The sequence below is a fragment of the Theobroma cacao genome, chromosome 7, assembly GCF_000208745.1.
Source record: "Theobroma cacao cultivar B97-61/B2 chromosome 7, Criollo_cocoa_genome_V2, whole genome shotgun sequence".
In the NCBI taxonomy this organism is placed as follows: domain Eukaryota; kingdom Viridiplantae; phylum Streptophyta; class Magnoliopsida; order Malvales; family Malvaceae; genus Theobroma; species Theobroma cacao.
In genome coordinates this window covers 14,193,915-14,202,149 of record NC_030856.1, presented here as the reverse complement: position 1 = coordinate 14,202,149, position 8,235 = coordinate 14,193,915, and the positions used below count along the sequence as shown (strand labels likewise).

The 8,235-nt window shown below is 32.6% G+C and overlaps 1 pseudogene; it reads left to right on the top strand.

Moving 5' to 3' along the window:
• LOC18594881 lies at nt 530–6,370 on the top strand (annotated as a pseudogene).

Genomic DNA, 8,235 nt, shown 5'->3' with positions numbered 1-8,235 from the left:
GCCAACAATAAAATCTCTGTTAGAATTAACGAGCATTGACAGAAAGTGATTTAATTAATTTTATAACGTATCTACCTATATTTTCCTTAATCAGTTGTTTGTTTTAGTATTTGAACAAATAACTCGATAATTTGATTTTAAAATTTTAACTTGAAATTTCAGATTTCAATCATGATATGAGAGAATGAGATTTTTGGGATGAAAGCGAGTTACTTCTCCTTATATAATTCTGTAACATATCTATAAAAAATTTAAATTGATGCTCTAATAAACTTTATAAATAAGATTATTTTCTTTTTGTTGGCCTTCAGACATGTCAATGAAAATGAACAAGAAATGATAACGTTGCATTTTAAGAATTTTTTCCAACATGCCAAAGCGGTAAATTAATGTTCTCACCGTGGAAGGGCGGGGAAAGCGTGTGGAAATAGGTCCCATCACAATTTTCGCATTTTCTATATGTTGAAAGAGAAACATCATCTGTCCTATTTCCAATTCAGAAATTTTCCTTTCACTTCTTCATAACTTCATGGGAAACACTCGGTTCATTCTGGCTCTTATGGTGGTGGTGTTGCTGCCTAGTTTTGGGGTTTCATCCTCTATGAAATCAACAATCAACATCAGTACAGACCAATTGGCTCTTCTTGCGCTGAAAGCCCGTGTCAACAGTGATCTTCTAGCCACCAACTGGTCAACTGCTACCACTATTTGCAATTGGGTTGGTGTCACTTGCGGATCTCGACACCACAGAGTCATTGCTTTGGATCTATTTGGCATGAACCTCTTTGGCACCATACCACCAGACATGGGAAATCTGTCTTTCGTTGCTTTCCTCGACATTGGAAACAACAGTTTTCATGGTTCATTGCCTATCGAGTTGGCTAATTTGCGTCGGTTGAAATATTTAATTTTGTCTAACAATAATTTCAACGGGAGAATCCCATCCTGGTTTGGTTCCTTCTCTATAACTTCAAAACTTGAGTTTGAATGTAATAACTTTGTGGGAGTTATTCCATCTTCTTGGTGCTTTTTGTCGAAACTAGAGATCTTGAGCTTGGATAATAACAATCTGCAAGGACATATCCCCGTGGAAATTGGAAATCTGTCTAACTTGAGATTTTTATATTTACACGGTAATCAACTTTCAGGTTCCATACCTTCCTCAGTCTTCAACATATCTTCATTGCTAGAGATTTTTCTCGGAGAGAACCAGCTAAGTGGTTCCATACCTTCCATCCCACTCAAAATGTCTTCCCTGCAGACAATTTATTTATCATTGAATAACCTCACTGGTCATATCTCATCAGATATGTTTGATCGTTTACCACAATTAAAAAAGCTTGGTTTGAGTGACAACCACCTCTCTAACTCAATTCCAATGGGTTTATTCAATTGTCGAAAGTTAGAAATATTATCCTTCTCTTATAATGATTTGGAGGGGACTATACCAGAAGAAATAGGGAATTTGACGATGCTTAAGCTTCTGTTTCTTGGAGGCACCAACCTCAAAGGTAAAAGAAAAATACATATTGAGATGCATTAATTTTTGGCATATTTCTGGTCGGTACTTCTCACAATAAAGCGTTTGCCTTTTTCTCTTTTTGGGCCTACAATATTTTACTTTTTTTAATTGAATTTTTTTTACAATCTCGTAATTCATTTACTTCCTTATTACTTCTTCTATTAAATCCACTACGATCACTTTTCTTTTAGAAGTAAAGAATGAAATTTGATAGTAGTCAATGTTATTATGCGATTATACAGATAAATAATATTTTGTATTAATTTTATCCTATCACCATCAAGATAGAATTTTTGGCTCATCCACTGTCAACTAATATGACCATAGTTTATCGTAATCAAATTTTCACTGCACAGGTGAAATTCCACGACAAATTGGTTCTCTGCTGAATCTGGTGGAATTCGGTATAGAAAGATGTCACCTAATAGGACCTATTCCTTCCGTTATTGGTAACCTAACACTTTTGAAAGAAATTACACTTGGCGGCAATAATTTGACAGGTAATATATCACATTCCTAAATATCTCTATTCAATTTTTGTATATGGGAAAAGGTGAAGAGAATTACACTTGTTAGATGGCTCTAGCGACTAGCGGTGTATAATAAGTGTAAAATTACACTTTTTATTTTTAAAAATAGTTTTATTGAATATCATGTGCTGTTTTTATCAAATGAATGAAAAAATGTAATGCTTCAAATAAAAAATATTTTTACAAATAGCATTTCAACTTGTCCATTTTTAACTCAGTAAATATTTGAGAGCACCTAACATTCTAAGACCTTTGAGTAAGTTTCATTTTCATCCGTTATTTTTTAAATTCAAATATAAGATCCACGATATTTTAAAAAAGTTCCAAAATTCATCCTTTATGTTAATCTGTCATTAAAATTCTAAGAGAATTTGCCACCTTAGCATGACACAGACTTTCATGTGGTAAAAAAATTTGAACTCATTTGACTTTGTGGGTTGAGATTTACATCACGTGAAGCTCACATGAAACTGACGTAACATGTTCTTTTGATTTTAAACATTGACTAACATAACGGATGGATTCGGAATTTTTTTAAATGGTCGTTGATAAAGGTTCAATTTTAAAAATTACGAATGAAGATTAAATAGGTTGAAATTTGAATTTGATCCCTATACTATCTCAATTCAACTATTTTAGTTCTTTATACCTCAATTTTAATGAATTTAAACTCTATATTTTTTATTAAAAGTTAATTTAAAAGCCAATTATACTATCAATTTCTAGAACATGATTTTTTTGTTGATGACATAACATGCTAATTTGAAATCTTTTTTTCATATCACATACATGAGAACCTTAAAATGAAAGAGTTTTATTTTTTATAGAAAAGTGCTAAAATGTTGCTGTTTTAGAATCTAAAAAATAATTAATTATTATTTAATTAATATAAAATATGATTGTTTTGGACTAATATGTACAATTATCCTTAATCGACTTTTAATAAAAGTATAATGATTTTATTCTTTGAATTTAAAGAGACTAATATTACCAAATTGTAATTAATAATAGAAGACTAAATTTAAATTTTGATCAAATAAAATATTACTCAAAGATCGCGTATGATTGTAATTAGAATTTAAAATTTTAACTTGACATTCACATGCTTTTATATTTTATCACTTTTTGGGCATATGATATCATCTTTCTTTTTTATATTTTTCTGGTTTTTGATAATATTGTCACACTCTTTATTCAATCTCGTTATTTTTGTTTAAATTAACTTTTACCATTGATCTTCACCTTTTTTTAATTCCTTTTTCTGTTATAATCAAGTATTTGATTTCTATTTTGTTCATAATCATTCAATAAAAAATTCAAATATACGATCTACTTATTTATGTTCTTTTTTTGAACTTTTTCTAATAAATTTTCATTATATTATATAAATTGAAAAGAAAATATTAAATTAATCGTAAAAATGCAAGATTATGTTACTTTGTATTATCTAACTTCTAAACTTTGTTTGATAATTTTGATTGTTTCGTTTGACAAGCAAATGAGCTTTATAATTTGTTGCTAAATTTTGAAATAATTAATGGATCAATTTCATTATGCAGGTGAAATTCCACAACAGATTGGTAACCTAACACTTCTGGAAACACTTGACCTTAACTATAATAAATTGACAGGTAATATGCTACATTTTTCATATGTATGTTTAGTTTTTGTATAGTTTCAAATGTTGTAAATATTTAAATAATATTATTTACAAATCCTACTTGTTTGGCTCTTTGTTATAAGTATCTATAATATAAAATATAAAAATAGAAATTTGTGTAAAATTTTTATGATTAATTTTGTTATTTATTTCTGGATCACTAGAACTAATCCGAATGACTTCTGATTTTGTGACAGGTAAAATACCACTTGAGATAGGCAACCTACAAATATTAGAATTTTTGAGTTTGGGATCGAATAGTATTTTCGGACATATCCCTCCTCGTATTTTCAATAGCTCAACTGTGAGTGTCATTGCACTCAATTCAAACCATCTCTCAGGTTCTCTTCCATGGAGCATGGGACTTTGGCTTCCAAAACTTGAAGAGCTTCTAATTGGTGACAATGAGTTAAATGGAGCAATTCCTACCTCCATCTCCAATGCCTCTAAGCTATCAATACTTGACTTGTCAAGTAATTCATTTTCTGGATATATTCCTATTGACCTCGGCAATCTAAGAGATCTGCAAGGACTCAACCTACATTCTAATAATTTAGCTAGCACACTTTCATCCCAAGAAATGAGCTTTATCTCTTCTTTAGCAAATTGCAAAGCCTTGAGCTTCTTGGCTTTTGATGATAATCCATTGATCGATGGTGAACTTCCTATCTTTATAGGAAATCTCTCTATTTCTCTTCAATTATTCGATGCTTCGGACTGCAAGATTGGAGGCAACATTCCAGGAGAGATTGGCAACCTAAGCAACTTGATTAGCTTGTCCATAGAAAACAACGAACTGATTGAATCTATTCCCACCACAATCGGAAGATTAGAAAAGTTGCAAGGTTTCTTTCTTGATGGCAATAAGTTAGAAGGATCCATTCCATATGAGTTATGTCGTTTGAAGAGTTTGGGTTTCTTGTATCTCAGCTAACAAATTGGCTGGACCAATACCAGCATGCTTAGGTGATCTCGTTTCTCTTCGACATCTACATTTGGGCTCCAATAAGTGTGCAAACTCAATACCCTCAACCTTCACAAGGCTTATAGATATCTTGCAACTAAACTTGTCTTCCAATTTTCTTAGCGGCTCTATCCCAATTGACCTTGGAAAGTGGAAGGTTGTTACAATTATTGATTTTTCTAAAAATCAATTATTAAGTGAAATCCCGAGTAGCATTGTTGATCTTGAAGACCTAACCTATCTTTCATTATCTGGTAACAGATTGCAAGGATCTATACCTGAGTTATTTGGTCGACTGACAGGGTTGCAATTCTTGGATCTATCAAGGAATAATTTTTCTGGAATTATTCCAAAATCCTTGCAAAGACTCTTGCATCTCGAGTATTTTAATGTCTCCTTCAATAGACTGCATGGAGAAATTCCTAATGGAGGACCCTTTGCCAACTACTCAATTCATTCATTTATGGGGAATGAAGCGCTATGTGGTTTAGCTCAACTGCAACTCCCACCATGCACAAGTAATTCTACTAAACATTCAAGGAAAGCTACTAAGCTCTTAGAGTTTATTCTATTGCCTGTTAGCTCAACGCTATTAATTCTAGCCGTAATAGTCTTTTTCTTCAGAAGCCGAAAAAAGCGTTCAAAGCAAAAAATTGATCGAGAAAATTCAATTGGTTTAGCTGAGTGGAGAAGAATTACATACCAAGAGCTTCATCAAGCCACAAATGGTTTTTGTGAAAGCAAACTACTTGGTGTGAGGAGTTTTGGCTTAGTATACCAAGGTGCTCTTTCAGATGGATTGAATGTTGCCATAAAAGTCTTTAATGTGGAGGTAGAAGGATCATTCAAGAGCTTTAACGTTGAGTGTGAGGTCTTGCGCTATATTCGTCATCAGAATTTAGTCAAAATCATCAGTAGTTGTTGCAATGTTGATTTTAAAGCCTTAGTGCTTGAGTTCATGCCTAACGGAAGCCTCAAGAAGTGGTTATATTCTCATAACTATTTTCTTGATATGTTGCATAGGTTGAACATTATGATTGATGTTGCATCTGCATTAGAATACCTCCATCATGGTCAAACACTTCCTGTGGCCCATTGTGATTTAAAACCCAGCAATGTTCTATTAGATGAAGATATGGTTGCACATTTGGGTGATTTTGGCATTGCAAAACTATTAGGTGAAGAGGATTCAACGATACAAACAATAACACTAGCAACAATTGGGTATATGGCACCAGGTAACACTTAAACTTTAGACTTTTTTTATCCATTATGATAATTCATGTAAAATCATTGCATATTTTGATGATTGCTTTAATGACTTGCATGTAGAATTTGGAACACAAGGAATTGTTTCTATGAAAGGCGATGTGTACAGTTTTGGTATTCTTCTAATGGAAACATTAACAAGAAAAAAGCCTACAGATGAAATGTTTATTGGAGAAATGAGCTTAAAACATTGGGTGAATGAGTCTATACCATCTGCATTAACTCAAGTAGTAGATGCCAATTTGCTAATTGATAAGAGGGAGAGAGAACTTTTTGCAATAAAGGATTGTGCATCGTCTGTTTTGCAATTGGCATTAGAATGTTCAGAAGAGTTGCCAAAAGAGAGAATTGACATGAAAAACGTAGTTGCAAAGTTGAAGAAGATCAAAATCAAGTTTTTGAAGGATTCAAACATACGGGCTTGATGAAAATACCATCATGTTGCTAACGTTTCCATTTGACTCCTTTGAATCCCAAATCAAGAAAATAAGTGAGTGCAAGTTCAATTGTATCAATGTCAAGGTGCTTTTATTTTACCCAGTAATTGGTTATTTCCTGTTTCTTTATTTTGGAGGCAAGTGTCTATCTTGATTTCCTTTCCTTCATGAGATAGTTGCTTTTGGATGTTGTCTAGAGATTCAGAGCAGAGCTCAATAGAGCTAAGAAAGAATTCCTAGTTTTTTTATTAAAAGTTCTAAGTTTATTTCAATTTTAATTTATGCTATGTTTAGAACACAAATTTTAAATATAAACTATCAAAGTCATGTTTTATCACACAATTTATATTAACTTTGAAATCAAAATCTCTCTTTTATAGATATCTCATATCAATCCTTTTTGCTGTATATATCTTATAGTTTTCCTTTATATTGGTTGATTTCTAACCACAAAATGAGCTATTGAAAACAATGGATCAGATTGTGACGTAAACTTGCAATATGGATAGCAGAATTTGTTTATTATATGAGACTTAAGTCAACCATAAACTTTCTAAACTACAAGTTGTCAATATGCGGCTACACTTATGCGGCTAAACTCGACAGAGACTTGTAAATAATGTAGGACTCTTGGTTAGCAACTTAATCTATTAAACTGAGTTAAGAGAGAGAGACAATATTCAGATGAAATATTAAGGGATATCACAATCTTAGGTCTAGTAATCACTAGAAATCAATAAAGTAAATTTGCTAATAGATTTTAGATTAGTTTTAGTTTTAGTTATTAGTGTAATAGTTTCAAATCTTTCTTTTTAATTTTAATTGTTTAGATAAAATTACGGTGTATTAATTTTAGTAGTTAACAATAAGAATTAATTCAATTCTCTGTGGGATCGACACTCTACTCATCTCTATATTATCTTTGCTATATGTGCACTTGCGTGAGTAGAATATTGAACAACAGACGTCTATCCATAAGGCTACTTTTTCACTGGTCTCATGCAGAACATCATGGTTCATCAAATCACTGAAACAAAGCCAATGGACCATGAGTTAGTTTGCCATTGGCAAGAACAAGGAACGTTTATCCAAGCAAGAGTTCTGCCTTATAACCGAACTGAAGTTTGGCCCACTACCTGATATATTCATACGACCATATAAGGTCATTCTTGATGGAATTCATGTGAGTTACTGGAATGGACAGTAGAGTGTTAAGCTACAGGAGTTGCTTGATACGTTTCGAGGAGGCAACTTTCAATGACCAGGAGATGCAACAAAGATGGCACTCATCTTGATCACAAATAATATTTTATTTGGTCAAGACTATAGTAAAATGGTGATGCCTTGGCTCTTGTCATTGGTGGAGGACATCGACGCTTGGAATGTCTTCCCTTGGGGTCACTATGTTTGAAGCCTGATCGAGGACTACCTATTGAAGGGGTTCAAAGTTCCTATCGCAAACTTGTAGAAAGATAATCGTTTACACTACAACATTAACAAATTTGCGTGGGTAATACAGGTACTGTCATATAACATTTTGCAATTTCCTTTTGACATAAAAACGTTGCAATCATTTATCATTTACAATATGATAATGGTTAAAATTGACTTGCAGTTTTGGGTATTGGAGGTGATTCCTGTTTTTCAAAAATTAATTGTCACGACCCAAATTTTGGGCCATGACCGGCGCATGGGCCCAATGGACGTAGCCCACTAAGTCCAAGCAAGCCTATTGAATTGACCTGTTCATAATTCTATCAAAGTTGCTCGGTCACATTTCATAACTTAAGTCAAAATAATACTAAGCATTTCCCACTCATAGTGGCATACTAATCAAAGTGTACTTATATTGT